We start from the raw sequence: 16,743 nt of genomic DNA, 5'->3' as shown, positions 1-16,743 counted from the left end.
AATAGTTTGGTGTCCATATTCTTCCAATAAATCCAATAATTTTGTAGGACTAATTAAAAAGTAGTTGATGGATCATTTCACTTTTTCCTAAAACACCATCCAAGGTATAAAAATTACAGAATTATTAGAGAAATTTTAATTTCTCTTATTAATGGCAGCCTTCAGAAGCAATTTAGGACTATTGGACAGGCTTAACTGGGTACCGCAGTTCTTAGAAAGGCAACAGCAATATGGCAAGGGCACAGATGCAGAGTCAAACAGATCTGAAATCTTATTATTTTTGCCGCAAACTAACTGTGCAAACTCATGCAAGAATAGTGATTCCCAAATTTTAATGATTTAGATATCACCAAAACTTTTTGCTGTATCTGTACACCACCTGTATCATTATTTACTCAACATTTCTTTGTCTTGATTCCTCTTTGATAGCTTGAAAATTTAATTTGAAAGGAACATGTAAATAGAAAGCTACTTGCTATAAATATCACTTAATCATAGAAATATGCACAATGAAAAACTACAAGATTATTATATTAAGCAAGATACAGATGCTCCGTAAGTTATAGATGGGCTGTGTCCTGATAAACCCATTGTAAGTGGAAATACTATAAATCAAAAATGCATTTAATACACCTCACCTACCAAACATCATAGCTTAGCTTAGCCTGCCTTTAATGTGCTCGGAACACTTACATTAGCCGACCGTTGGGCAAACTCATCAGATAATACAGACACTGTGGAGTATGGTTGTCTACCCTCCTGATCATGATCAGGTGACAGGGAGCTGCGGCTCACTCCCACTGCCCAGCATGGCAAGAGAGTATCATATCGTATACCACTTGACCAGGAAAAGATTGAAATTCAAAATTCGAAGTACATTTCTACTGAGTAGTACCGCTTTCCCACCACAGTAAAGTTGAAAAGTCCTAAGTCAAGCTATCATAAATTGGGAATTGTCTGTACTTGTGGTGGACATTACTACTTCTGAGCATATTGAAAAGCACACACTACTGTTAGGGAGATCCGTGAGACTAGTTCTGTCTATGAGACTGTTAGGTAAAGTGACACATAGCCCTTCTGGGCCAAATAATTTGATTTAATTGGCAATGCACAATTCTCTCTACTGTCTTCATATGATGTGACAAAGAAAAAAGCTGCAGGTTTCAGAGGATGCTGGCATAAAAATGGTGCAGCCTCATCCTTGGTCCCTGGGTGACAGTGGCACATACTTGCTTCCATCCTGAACACTAACCCACATAGGACATACACTGGGAATAAGAGATTGACTTCTGTTCATCCTAGCCCCTAACATATTTGGGTATGTTTTTTACCCACAGCAAAACCTAACTTATTAGTTTTCCTGTTTAATACAACATTGTTGCCTACCTAAGACCGTGGACTCTTGCTCTACTTCTTCTTTATTGAAAAAAGGGAATACTGGGAAGTGTTAGAGAGATGTTAAAGAAACACAGTTTAAATTTGAGGTTTTTTTTTTCTTGAATGCAATGAAAACTTTAGGAAAAATTAAAAGGAGAACAATATTCTTCATATACTTTAGATGTATCTTCATCTAAATACACTGAGAAAAATTAATAAACTCTTTGATCTTTAATCTCCTTATCGAGAAAATGATTAAAAACAATTGGCTCTAGGATGATTAGACAAAAATATATTAAGGTAGCAGTTACTCAGCATACAATAAAATTTTTATTGTATATTTTATTGTCATATTTTAAAGTTACATGATGTCTTGAGCCAAGGAGTTCCAGGCTGCAGTGAACTATGATCAAGCCACTGCACTCCAGCCTGGGCTACAGAGCAAGACCCAGTCTCTTAAAAAAACTTACATGATATTATGCAATGTAGCACAGTAATATTTTGAAGGGCAAGTATTTATTCAGAATTCTTTTAGGCTCTGGGGATATAAGAAACAATGATGATATTTTGGTTGAGGCAAGCTTCTCTGAGCAGATGACATTCATGTAGAGACCTGCAAATTGGAAAAAAGTCCTCTATGAATGATCTGGGTTAAAAGTGTAGCAGGTAGAGGGAGCAGTGTATAAAGAACATACATGTGGTGAAAGAGTAGAATCAGGGAGACCAGATACCCAGGGAACAAGGTATAGAAGATACAAAGAAGTGTCTCATTTTGAATATGTTTTGTAGGAAGAGAAAATAGAACATAATGATGGTTTGGTCAGTAGTGTGTTCAAATATACCTAAAACAATAGTTATCATTTATTGAATTCTTACCATGTATCCAGCACTAAACATAATGTTTTTCTTTCTTTTAACCCTCACAATACTGCCCATGAGATAGATAGTATTATTGCTCCCATCTTCTCATCTGGGAAACTGGAGCTAAAGAAGTTGGGAAACTTACCCAAGATTACACAGCAAGTTAATAAAAGAGCTGGGAACTCACCCAGATGTATTTGACTCCAAAGGCTGTGCACTCAATCACTTTTCCATCCTGATGACAAGGAATGCTATTTTACTTTTCCACTGATTTACCAGCAATTACATTTTTCTATGTCAACTGTGTCCTGCTTCTTGTCTTTTGAATATTTGGAGTCTGATCATGAAGACAGCCTAAGATATATCCATGTGCTTAGGATTTTGCCTGTGTAAACAAAACACTTTGCAGTGGAATGCAAGGGCTGAGGGTTGCAAGAACAGTCCAGCTATGCAGAGTAGGATGGATGCCACTTAACTTTGACCGATTACTCACATATGTCTTGAACGAGAAAACTATTCGTTGGTTTCCTACAATTATCCATGGAACAGTGCAAGGTTCTGGGTCATTTCATGGTAGGTGGTTGCTTTCCAAACAAAGTCATTTTTGTGTGTACATGAGTTTGTGTGAGTAGGAAAGGGTGAAAAGGGAATGCAAAGAGCAAGTGAAATGAAAGATGGATTAGAAGTTGGCCAGCAGGATGTGGCATCATCAAGTTGCCTTTAAAGAGAATCTTAGCAAAACTAGGATAAACTTGTCATAGCAAGAGGAAGCACAGTGCAAAATGCACATGGTTTGAGCCAGACACACCTAGGCAAAGATTATAGCCCTGTTATTAACTCATACATGTCCATAGGCAAGTCATTTTATCTCTTTGATTCCTAGTTTCTTCGACTGTAAAATGAGGATAGTAATAATTACCATAGAGTTTGGGGGAAGATTACAAATGATGCAGATGAAGAATTTGGTGCAGAATCCATGTTCAGTAAATAGTAGCAATAAATGGTCAGTATTGAGTTTCACTGTAATCCTCATGGTATTTTCTCTTTTTAATTTTTATTAAGTTATCTCATTCATCTTTTTTAATAGGTAATATCTCTTCCTGGTAAAAATTCAAAAGTGGAAAAAAAGTATAGTGAAAAGTATTTTCTTCCCTCCCTTGTATCCCAGCAACCTGATTCTCCTTCAAAGATGCAAATCCTGTTATAAAATTCTTGGATATCTTGTTAGAAAATATGCATATTACTCTTTTGGTTTCTCTCACAAATGGCAGCATACTATATAGGTCTGAATTTTTTTAATTATCTTAGGGATCACTGCATATAAATTCAAATAAAGCTCTCTTCTTCTTGTTCTCCTTTCCACTTTCTTCTCTACTTCTTTCATTTTTCAAATACATAATATTTCATTGTGTCATAATTTGAAGGACCAGTCCCATAACAACGGACATTTAGGGGCAATTCCAATATTTCTCTATTGGAAACAATAATTAATATCTTGGTAAAGAGTCAAAGGCGTATGGGCATTAGATTCGTATCTAGAGAGTTGTCACTAATTGAATTCCCACCACTGGTGTATGGGAGTGCTTGTTTCCCCACACCAAATGTGGTGCATTTCTCTCATTACAAGTGAGGTTGTGTGAAACTTTTCATATGTTGTAAGATCATTAGTTTTTCCTTTTGTATAAGATGTCTGTTTAGTTATACCTTTTTATCCTTTGCATATTTTTGTATTGGGTTATTGATTTTGTTTTCCATATAGCCCTTTACTTAAGTAAATAGACTTTTATTATTACATTAATTATAATTTTTAGCTTACCTTTTGCCATATTTTATTTTACCCTTGCAGAGATTGCTTATTTTTGTAGTGAATCCATCAATCTTTTCTGTCTTTTTCAGTGTGTTCATCATAGACTGAAGTTCTGCACTTGTTATTAAGTTATATTTTGTACCATCTAAGATTTGTTTTATTGTAAGGTACAGTTATAAGTCAAAGATTCTGTTTAGTTTCCTCAACATTATTTAATAATAATTGATCTTTTTACCACGAATTTTAAGTGTCCCTTTTTCATATATGAGATTTTTATATGCATTTTGGTGGCTTTCACTCTTTTATTAATCAATCTACCTACAGATAAGCCAATAACACATTTTTATTCAATATAGCTTTATAATAGTTTTTATTGTAGGGTCAGGGCTTTCCTGTGCAATTACGTAGGTAGTACATAGCTCATTTTCAGGACAATTTATATATAAACCATCAGGCTATTGATACCTCCCTCTCTCTCACTCCTCAAAATTATTCAGGGCACAGCCTACACAACTAATGGGCCAATTCCTTTTAATTATTTAACTTTTTCTTGGCCATTATTGCCTGTTTACATTTAAGTTGAAGTTTAAAATCAGCTTAAAGAGTTTCAAAAAGTCCTGTTGACTAGTTTTTTTCAACTGGGACTAATGAAATTCACAAACTAATTTAGGGAGAATTGATACCTACCTCATACCATACCAAAATATAGAATCAATTCCAGGTGAATTTTACACCTAAAAGAAAAAGCTAAACAAAAAAATTGAGACAACATATAGTTAAGATATCTTTATGACTTATTATGTAGAAAATCCTCCTTAAATGGGGTATAGAAGTTCTAACCCAAAGGGTAATTGGTTAGAATAATTTGTGTTCAGAATATATAATGAGCTCCTACTAATCATTAAGAAAGAAATAGACAATCTCATTAGAAATATAGGCAAGAGACCTAGACACTTCACAAAAGAGGGTATCTGAATATTTAACTTCATTAGTAATCAAGGAATACCAATTAAAGCCTCAATGGGACAGTCTTTCACACATAACCAGACTTACAAAAATTAAAAAGGCTAACAATACCAAGAGTTGGTAAAATATGGAGCTATGGTCATTCTCACACATTGCTGGTGGGAGCATAAAGTAGTACAACCACTTCAGAAAATAGTTTAAACATTATTGGAATTGAATATATGCTATGCCATATGATCCAGCTACTCGATAGAAATGTGTGCATAAATGCACCATAATTCAGGACAAATGTATTCACAGCAACATTATTCATAATAGCTCTAAACTATAAACAATCCAAGTATATAGCAACAATAGAATAGATGGTTACAGCAAGGACTGTGGTATTTGAATACAGGAAGATAGTGTATATTATTACAATTTAATGACTGCAGCTACATGCAACATGGATGAATTTCACAAACATAATTTGAAGTGAAAGAATTTAGATGCAAAAGAATATATACTGTGTTATTCCATTTATATTAAGTTAAAAAACAGGCAGTATTAATCTGCATTAATAGTAGTGAGGATAGTGGTCACTTTTGAATGGGAGAGAAGGATTAATGATGCAGCATTAAAAGGAATTTCTGGGTGCTAATTATGCTCCATTTCCTAACCTGGGTGATGGTCACATGAGTACGTTTACCCATGATATGTTCATGATGTTCATGATAATTCATTGAGCAGGCACTTACAATTTGTGCCTTTTTCAAGCTGTGCTTTAAATTACGCTGACATCTATGTATATATATGTACAAGTAGATATAGGCTCTTACCTATCTGCTTGCTATTCAATTATTATCAGGTTTTTAAAATTCAAACTATTTTACCTATTTTATAATAAATACTTTAAAAATCCATTGTTTTCCTATTTCGTTCCCTTTTCCACTTTCATATGCATACAATTTCAAGCCTTTTAGATATTTAAATACTCATTGATAAATAACATTCTTATATTGCTATTTATTCATTGGTTTCAGCTTTAGATACTATCTTCAGACTCCTGTTATGGAAAATAAGAATTTAACTGTCCTATATGATCCCTCCATATTCCTTCCTTTCATCTTCCCAATATAGTCATATAATAATTACTAGATATCTCACAATTAAGTGTTTAAAATTATGATAAATATATTTTATATATAATGGTATCAATATTATTCATAGATCATCAATACATTACATTTTATTTTTTTATTAACTCTTATTCTCTTAGAGGTAATACTTAGCCTAAGAATCTCATATATAAACTTTTCTAATCTCCCTTGACAGTTTTGACTACTGAAATCAATATATGCCCTTTATATATTACTAACTTGTTTTTCATAGTTAGTAAACTCTGAATCATTCAACTATTATCTGCTTGTTGGAGACTCCCCAAATGGTAATATTAGTGCACAAACTCAATTCATTGTTCTCCATAAAACTGCCCTCCCTAATGTTTCCTCTGTGTTTTGGTTTGCAACTTCATCTAATATAGACACCTGCCTCCACCTAATCCACCACATGGAATCTTTCACGGAGGCCTGCCAGTTCTTCCTCACAAAGTTCTCTTGTATCTGTTCCAGGGCCTTCATTTTCTCTTTTTTCCTCGCTGGCTTCACATTGTTCTTGTCGTTGGCTCTCGTCTGGCTGATCAAACAGACTTCTGCCTGGTTTCCCTCGTTCCAGTCTGCTCACACTCCCATCAGCCCTTTATACCACTAACAGCTTTATTTTCTCAAATCACAGGTCTGATCATGTCATGCTCCTGGTAAAAACATTTCAGTAGTATGTTTTAAAGAAAATTACAATGCTATGCTACAAAACAATGAAATAACATGGAAAAATTCTTATGATACCATGTTAAAATAAAATGTTGAAAACAGAACTCTCTATAAGCTGCAATTAAAATTTTGTAAAAGTTAGCATATACATTGGAAGGAAATACATCAAAATGTTAATAGGGTCGGGGACATGCTACAAGCATCTCCCCTGAAAAGTGGATGAGAGGGAGTTTAATAGTGCTCAGGCTTAAGGCTTTCACTTTCTCTGTGAACTAGAAAACAGTCCCTGTTGCGAGAAAGCAGATAGGGTTGAGACAAATAAGGAAAGTCTTCACTGTAGTGGTCGGGGGAGATGCTCAGAGATGAGTGCAAGACCCCCAAGTGGCTCTGTGGACTAAGCTGAGTTTGGAGTGAAAAAAATTCCTGGTTGTTACAAACTGCATGACTGTGGGATTTTTTTGGCTGTGAAGGAAAAGGAGACATAATGTTCATTACAAGGTAAACACAGGATCACGCTCAACGGCAGTTTGGTGAACATTTAATGGGCAATTACATGATTATTTTTGAGATTTTTACTTAATATCAAGTCACAGAAAATAGAAATGGAAAAGATCTCCTTCCTCTCCCCAAGCAAAACAGCTTGTTATAAAGGACTCCAAGAATACACGCCTCATTTCCAAAGTCCTGGGTAAGGAAGAGATCTCTACTTCCCTTAAGAATTATTTCATGCCCTAACAGTTATTGTAGCCAGGAAGCTTATTTTTTCTTCTCCTGACATTTAGTCCAATTTATATTCTTCTTGATTTCAACCTATTATTCTTAGTCATTTCCTCATGGTTAGCTTAGGAATCTCTATCCCTTCCTAGTATTTACACCTTCCAAATATTATGTCGACTTATCACCTGACCTGGCAATAACTGTTTAAAAATATACATTTTTGGTTTATATATAGGATGATGGTTTTACATCCTATAAACACACTATACTTGGATGTCTAGGGACTGGGGAAAATGCACTTTTGTGTGAGTGAAAATATGTAGGCCATATATACCTGATATATGTAATTACAATCTTCATAATCATTCATTTAAGATTTGCCAACTCGCACATGTGGAAATGTTCAATTTGTAATGTGATTATGACACAAAAACAAAGCATGTTTGATACCTGTGGCTTGGTCGTTTCACGGTAAGTGCAGAAAATTCGAAAAACCGTGTTACATTTCGTATTCCTGGCCAAGTCAAACTCTGAAAGTAGCTCTATAATTCTTGGGGAATCTCTTTAAGCAGACTTGTGTCAAGGTCAATTAGAATCCAAACAGCCTTTTTCTAATTGGGGTGAGGTATGCAGCTGAATAATTCTGTCATTAAGCAAACCCCTTATAAAGGTTACAACTCCAAGGCAAACCTCAGCCCCAGGGCTGAATAAACACAGGAGGATAGGACTGCAACATTCCACAACTGGCACCCTGGCCCCATACGCCCTGGGGAGGAGGGTTTTGGATTTCTTTCTATGCTATTGCTATACACTTCTCCCTCCATCCCCCTGCCGCTTCTTATACCTGGCAATGATATAACAGAATTAAGGGGGCAAATGTAACTTTTCCATTAGCTTTTGCCTTGTCAAGAAGCCATAATATTTTTCCTTTTGGGGATGAGAATAGTGGAGAACTCTACAGAACTGGTTCAGTTTAGGGGTAAATCCATGTTGGCTGTGGTATTCATGGTTTATTCCAATTTGAACTCTTCTGTCTTTCTCAGGTGTATCTCTTCCTACCTTTCCTTATGCCTCCAAACTCCAGGAACTACCACTACTACCCTTCATGAAATACTCAGTACAAGTCCTATATATATATATACACACACACATACATATACACCCTTGTTCATACCACTGCCTCTGACAGCAATACTAGGTCATAAAACTTCATAGGCTTGAGAAATTGGCTGACCTACTTTAAATCCTGTCTCCACCAGTTATAGACTATATGATAATAGGTAAGGTATTTAACTTCTTTAAGTCTCAGTTTTCTCAACTGTAAAACTGTAATGGGTTTTGCTTTTTTTTTTTTTTTTTTTTTTGAGACAGAGTCTTGCTCTGTTGCCTGGGCTAGAGTACCGTGGTGTCAGCCTAGCTCACAGCAACCTCAAACTCCTGGGCTCAAGCAATCCTCCTATCTCAGCCTCCTGAATAGCTGGGACTACAGGCATGCACCACATGCCTGGCTAATTTTTTCTATTTTTAGTAGAGATGGGATCTCACTCTTGTTCAGGCTGGTGTTGAACTCCTGAGCTCAAGTGATCCTCCTGCCTCGGCTTCCCAGAGTGCTAGGATTACAGCGGTGAGCCACCTACCCTGACCTGGGTTTGCTTTAATATTAACCTTACAGTTTACTTTTTTAGAGGTAGAATTAAATTAACATACACTAAGTGCCTAGTACAATCATAATCATAATCATAATAGCTAATCTTGTGGTGTAGGCAGGGATTCCTGAGAAAGACTTAGAAATGGAGATTTATATGTAGGACTTTTATGGGGATTGCTCTTGGAATCAACACCTATGGTAGTGAAGGAAGTTGTACTGTGGTGCAGTCACAACAAAGATCTCAGCCTGTTTTATGGAGAGCTCTGGAGCTGAAATAGCCTTTACAGTTGTCTCAAATTACAATGATGGGAATCTGGTCCTTTATATCCCAGCATCAACTGGTCATTGGATAAGGACTTGTTCCAGGGAGGGAGCATGGACTTGGATACGGAGACTGCCTTCATTTGAGGGCAATTTCTAGTAGCTGAAGGGCTGACGAAATGGAGAAACATGCATAGTACATGTTAGTATTCAATAGAGACCATGCTCAGCATTGCCTGGATCCACTTCTGGGGACAGCTCCTTCACAGTTCTGATGGATGTCTTTTCCTAAGGAAACTTAAAAGGTGAATATTAGCAGTATGAGCATTAATCATTGCTGTTGCAGTTGGTTTTGAGGCTGCAACTGATACTCATCCTCTCCCACCTCCATCATTTTAAATTCTGTTGGTTGACCCAAATGCTGGTCTAGGTGACTTACCTCAGGGGGATGTCCCAAAATTTCATTTCTTACAGGTCTGGTCTCTTCGTCCTCATGCCTTTTTCAGTCCGTGGCTACTTCATTTACCCATTTGTCATTGAAAGCAGCATGGGAGTATCAAGAGACACCCAGGTGGATCACATGAGCATCAAATATATTCTTCCCTGCTCCCAATCTGTGGCAGCAACTTTCCTTACTCCTGATTACCAAGGTTAATTATCCCTACTAGCATAGTGATTTCTTTCTTTGCTTTTGGTCTCTTGACATACAGAGCCCAAATTGATCAAGCAACAACTGCAACTTGAAGTTTATATAATGTCCCCTGCTGAAAGCACTTCCCTCTAGGTATTAGGGCCCCTAAACTTGCAGGTATGGGAAGCACAAATTTCCCAAGTCAGTGGGAGAAATGGGAGTAAGACCACTCCTAATTCCATTCCTTGGATGCTTAGACCCAGGTATCCTAAATATTGAAGACAGAGCATTGCATAAAAGTCATTGATTCAGGTTATATATTGCATCAGGAAGTATCCTATCCCGTGCAGGATAAGACCTCATCTTCATAGTATATCATCTCCAAGCTGGCCCCTTAACTGCACTCTTTTCATTATTCTATCAGGCCAGCTGGATGGAGGAGTATGTGATAATAACCAAGGGATGCCATGGCCATGTGCCCACTGCCACACTTACTTTGCTCTAGAGTGTCCCTTGGTCCAATATGATGTCGTGTGTGATCCCATGTTGGTGATAAAGCTCGGTACAACCTCAGAGAGTGGTGCTTGTTGAGGTCCTGCAAGCAAGAAAGGCAAGCCCATACTTAAAATACATGTTGATTCTGTACAAGATGAGTTACCGCCCCATGAAAGGTAGAAAAGGTCCAATATTGCAACTTGCCACCAAAAGTGATGTCCTTGAGATATGGTGCCATAAAGAGGACTCAATTGGTCTCTATTCCTGGTATGTTGGACATTTGACAGTGGAAGTAGCTAGTTAAGCTTCTGTGAGGCGGGGCTCAGGCTTGTGGTCCCAGGCAGAGCGTGGATTCCTCCCATCACACCGTCCCCTTCCTGCATCTACTGTGCAAGTGCTGGGGCTGCTGGTGAGCAGGCTGGCTGACTTCAGCTGAGTCATTCTCTCTCTCTCCCCTTTTGGCTTTATTGAGGTCTAATTGGCAAATAAACTGTGTATCTGTAAAATGTACAATGTGATGATCTGATATACATATACATTGTGAAATGATTACCATAATCAAGTTAATCAACACATCCATCACCTCACATAGTTACTTCAAAAATTCTTTTTGTGAGAATGCTAATATCTTTCTTAGCAAATTTACAGTATACAATACAGTATTCTTAACTATGGTCACCATGCTGTACATTAGATCCTCAGAACTTATTCATCTTATAACTGAACGTTTGTGCTCTTTGATCAAAATCTCTCCATTTCCCCTACCTTTCCCAGCCTCTGGCAACCACCATTCTACTCTCTGTTTCTGGATTTATGAGTCATCCTTTCCATTTTGTTGTTTAGGGCCTTTTCTGTGGGAAATATTGTCTTGTGAGTGATAGTATGTAATATGAAGTTCTTCACACTTCACAACCACTTGCATTAATCCATCCATATTCCTTTTTCTTAAAACTCCCTGTTCCCGAACTTCTAGTCTTTCTCCTTCAGATTCCATAGTAAACCATCAAATTAGTTATGAGACCATATACATTCTAACCTGGACTACTTATTTTTCCATATGAAATGGATGATACAATGACCAGGATGACTATATTCACTGCCCAAAGCTCTTCCCATTAGGAGAATTTTCCATCATTGCTCCTTTTAAGTATTACCCATGAGTGAGGCTGTCATGCAGTTATAGTTCATTTTTGGCCTGCACGCACAAAATGAGCCAATCCATCAGCTAACCTAACTCAGCACTTCTTCCTCTCTCATCTTGTTGTATGGGGTCTCCCTCCTCTCACCATGTTGCCATAGGTGTGAGCTGATGAAGAAATGCTTGTATAGCAGTGTTGGATGCTATGGGGGTCTCAGCCAACTGCTTACATAGTTTTCTTATGACTTCTGGCCCTGCTCACCACAATCGTGAGTGCAATGTTTCCATCTTATCATGAGTTACTGTTGGATCCATTCAAATTTATGACTTGGTGAGTCTGGAAGATCCTAGTTTATAATGAGCAGTTCTGGCTACATGGTCACTTGAGATCCCATGGTTGGGTGCTTTATATCTACTATGGCCTAGTAGCAAGTCAGGAGCTAGTATCCAAGAGTTACATAATTCTCATTTGTGAATGGCATGGCTTTGCTCCTGACCGTCAAGGATCCATGTTGTGATATTCGCTGGGGCTTGCCCTAAAATCCATACAGCCTATCTGCCCTTCACAGATACCTCTCATACCATAGAGTCTTCTGGCATGTGGCACAATGAACAGGGCCACTTGCATTGTAACTTATAACTTCTGTGGAAAAATTTTTCTGCTCTGGCTATACTAAAAGATGTCAACCTTTTATGTCTCCTAGTATTTGAATCAGAATAGTATCCCTATTTGTAGAATATGCTGAGTCCACAACCCAAAGAGGCCTATTAGAGACTTACTGCTTCTTTTTCAGTGGTGGGAGGTGTGTGATGCAGTAATTTGTTCTTTACATTGTATAGGAAGTTCTAGCATGTCCCAGATCATTAAACCCCCAAAATCTTCACTGATATGGCAGATTTCTGAATCTTTATTAGGTTCATCTCCAGTTTTCTGGAATGCATGTGTCTTAACAAGATCTCCAATATACCTGCCACTTTTTGATCTATTCTAATTAAGATGACATAGTTGATATGGTAGAACAATGTGATTTTCTGCAGATTATACATACGGTCCAGGTCCTTTGATCAGGGAATGGGAGAGTAAACAAAGTCCTGAGGACAAGGTTGTACATAAATACCATTGTCTGTCTCAAGTCAATTGAACAGTTCCTGATATTCCTTTCTGATAAGATTAGAAAAGAATGTGTCCACCAGATCAGTGACCATATAGAATGCACCTGAGATGTTATTAATCTACTCTAGCAATGGTACCATTTACCTGTCACAGCAGGCACAATTGGGACTACTACTTAGATGAGTTTTTAATAGTCTATTATCATCCTCTAGGGTCCATCTCTTGCTCAGTTTCCAGAACTGAGCTCACTCCCTTGGAAAAGGTAAAAAACAAACATTTCAATAACTATTAGATGTACTCTCAGCTGTCACCTTAATCTTGGTGCTCATTACAATAATTGCTCCTACCTTGCTTCTGTTATTATTTCAGCTCCCATCATCCCCATTGTTACCAGGAAGCACAGTTCTATAGAAGCATCTCCTAACCACAAGCCCTGGCCTATAGAAAACAGCCATTTCTGAGCTCCTCAGTGATGCTGGTTCTCCTCTGACCTGCACATTTCTTATCATCTTGGGAACTGCTCCCTGGCCTTCCCATGGAAGAGTCATCTAGTAGGCTTTCCAGTCCTGTGAAATGCATGCACTGTAGCATGCCCATTTCTCTCCGTGTTTCTTTATTATTCCTCATCTGCCAGAACACTCTGGTAAATGTATTTTACTTAGCATGGGCCATAACTTTGAACGAACTCCCAAATGCTATCTTAGCTCTGCCTCCCAAGATCCTTTGCCAGGGTATTAAATCCTGTGTAATGGTTGAGTGCTCCCATATTAATGAACTCTTCCTCATCCAACTTTATATTCCACTCTTCTTAATCCAGAATGCGCAGGATATAATCTTGTACATATTCTCCTTCCATCTGTTGGTATATGCTGGTTAGGTCCTGTCACACCCTTTTCTCCCTTAGCGGACTCCAGGCCTTCCTTCACTGGGTTACCTTGAAGCTCAATTCCAGTTACAGTATTTCCCCCTCATTTGCAGCTTCATTTTCCAGGGCCTCAGTTAAATGGAAAATTCAGGAAATAAATAATTTATAAGTTTTAAATTGTGCACTGTTCTGAGCAGCATGGAGAAATCTCACATTGTCCTTCTCTGTTCTGCTCAAAACTTGAATCATCCCTTTGTCCAGCATATTCACACTATATACGCTACCGACCCAGTAGGCACTTAGCAGCCTTCTCAGTTATCAGATCAACTGTAGCAGTATTGCTGTGCTTGTTCAAATAGTCCTTATTTTGCTTACTAATGGCCCAAAGTGCAAGAATAGTAATGCTGGCATATTGTTATAATTATTCTATTTTATTATTAGTTATTGTTAATCTCTTACTGTGTCTAATTTATAAGTTAAACTTTATCATAGGCATATATGTATAGGAAAAAGCATGGTGTGTACATAGTGTTTGGTACTATCTGCAGTTTCAGGCATCCACTGGGGTTCTTGGAACATATCCCTCTTGTATAAGACTAGGCTACTGATTAGCTTAGAAGACATAATGGGAGGTAGATCCTGGGGGAGCTATGGGTTGTCCTACAGACACACCTTTGCATGATTTTCAGACAAGAAAAGAGTACTGGCTTTGAACAGGGAAGATGGGCCACTTATGCAGGTCCAAAAAGTTCAGGAGAACCTGGGGATTCAAGGTGTTTTCATGCATCAACCCTGATATCCCCATTCTAAGGCCCCGTGTCCCAGCACTTCACACCTAGGGTCCTGACCTTGACATTGCAGAGCTGCCATGTTAAAAAGTTATCTCTTTTGGAGCTTTATTACTCTTATCATTAATTTCTAGGATGAATCCTCAGCTTTTTCTGCCTTCTGGGTGCAGGAGCTAAGGGTCTTTCTATATGTTGCCAAAGAGGTCCATTGATTTTCACACTTAGTCTTTAAGTCATGAATAATCCTGGCAAGGCTTTGATTTCCTTTCTCCAATGAATGCATCCATTGCCCACATCAGTAGCCATACAATTTAATAGTCCTTATAATTACTATTTCACCAGTATTTTTTAAAGATATGCTATATTGCACATTTCAGCATATTCCCTTCTGTTGGTATCTGTACTAGTTATTTATTACTGCATAACAAATTTTATACCCTCTCCCAAATTTAGTGAATTAAAACATAAATAGACATTGATTATGTCCCATAGTTTCTTTGGGTCAGAAATTTGGAATTGGCTTGTCTGGATGGTCTCTAGCTTGAGGTTTGTCATGAGGTTCAGTCTCACATCAGCTGTATCTGTAATCATGAAAAGGTTTGACTGGAGCTGAAATACTCACTTCTATGTGGCTGGCAAATATTGCTCGCTGTTTGGTTAGGCCTCAGGATCTCTCCACAGAGCTGCTTAAATGTCCTCATGACATAGCAGGAGGCTTCCCCCACAGACAGTGATCTGAGATAGCAAGATAGAAGCTTCCATATGTTAATAAACTAGCCTCAGAAGTCACACTATCACTTTGGCAGTATTCTCTTAGACACATGAAACACCCTGATTTTATGTGGGAGAGAACTGCACTAGGGCCTGAAGACCAGGAAATGAGGCTCACTGAGGACCTACTTAGAGACCACCTATCACAGCACCCCATCCAAGTTTACAATCCATGAAACTTTTAACATTCATACCCCCTACTGCAAACCAGTGACCATGAGTGTTCTCCTTATATGCCCTTAATGGGGTCCTCTTTGTCAATTGGCCAGCAGTGATCTACCTGCAAAATTTCATTTTGGGGCCTGCATCGTTTGACCAGTCCTGGCACCAAGTGTCAGGTTTCCTGGAAGACAGACTCTGAGAAAGAGATTTACATATAAGTAGTTTATGGATGATGATGTCAAAATGAACACTTGTGGGGAGGAGGGGCACGGGAAGAAAGATTGTGCAGAGGGAAAATTGAACTTTTATGCAATTGTATCAAGACTTCAACAAATACAAGAGGAGTTCTGGAACTCGGATGGTCCTTAGAGTTGTCCTGAATTAAGGCAAGGAGATGGACCTTTATAATAACCATCAACCAATGATTAGATAGATAGATAACATATTATAAATAATGTGATAATATAATATAAATGATAGTCCAGCTATAACATCTATCTAACTATCTCCAGAGTTTAACTACTTTTCACCACCTCCTATTACTCTTGTCCAAGCCACCACAGAACCTTATCAAGGCCCACAGTACCCTTCACACTTGTCATCTGAACTCCACCTACCTCTCCAGACTCCTCTCTGATCATGCTTCTTTTGGTCCATTCCTCTCTAGTGCAAGTGTCACGTTAACACACTGGCCACATCTGCATTCCCCCTCAGGCACACTCTATCTTCGGACAATGCTATATTTTCTTTCATTACTCTTGTCACTATCTGATAATATATTAGACATATATTTATTTATTTGTTATAATTTTGTCTTCCACACTAGATTGTATTTTATGTAAGGTCAGGGTTTGTTTAATTTCATCATTTATCCTCAGTGTCTGGAAATGTGCCTGTTATACAGTGTAGGCCCTATAAATATTTGGCAAATGAATGAATAAGTTCATTACTAACTTCTTAGTATTATTAGATGTAGCATTGATGAGCTTTGTTAGGAATATTTGTGGGTTCTGATTGAACCAATGCAGGAAGCCACAGACCTCTTTTTATGCTCAGAATTATCTTCTTTGAGTTAAATTTGGCTTGGATTTTAAGACAAAAGGCAGCATTCTGTTTTCTAAGTGGCCCTATTTCCTCTTGCATTGACATCCATTTCGGAGCACCTATTGTACTGTGAACTTTGCTCTTGCAGAGTCTATTGTCTGGATTTGCACCAACATAGAATCCCCTGGGATTAAAACAAAAGGGATTAAAAGGGATATAGTATCACCCCATTTTCCATGGCTTCTTTTCAACTCTTGGCATCTAGCTTCTCACGTATTCCCATAACCAAT

At 37.9% G+C, this 16,743-nt stretch overlaps 1 long non-coding RNA gene across 1 annotated transcript; it reads right to left on the bottom strand.

Annotated features, from left to right (window-relative positions):
* Window positions 1–1,874: 1,874 nt before the first annotated feature.
* LOC123641717 lies at window positions 1,875–10,588 on the bottom strand. The gene is made up of 3 exons (XR_006736336.1): window positions 10,572–10,588; window positions 4,733–4,792; window positions 1,875–1,990 (listed from the first exon to the last, which is right to left on the bottom strand). It is a non-coding gene; the product is annotated as an uncharacterized LOC123641717 (long non-coding RNA).
* Between the last annotated feature and the right edge of the window lie 6,155 nt (window positions 10,589–16,743).

Source organism: Lemur catta, chromosome 1 (assembly GCF_020740605.2).
Source record: "Lemur catta isolate mLemCat1 chromosome 1, mLemCat1.pri, whole genome shotgun sequence".
In the NCBI taxonomy this organism is placed as follows: domain Eukaryota; kingdom Metazoa; phylum Chordata; class Mammalia; order Primates; family Lemuridae; genus Lemur; species Lemur catta.
This window is presented reverse-complemented; position numbering and strand designations above follow the sequence as displayed.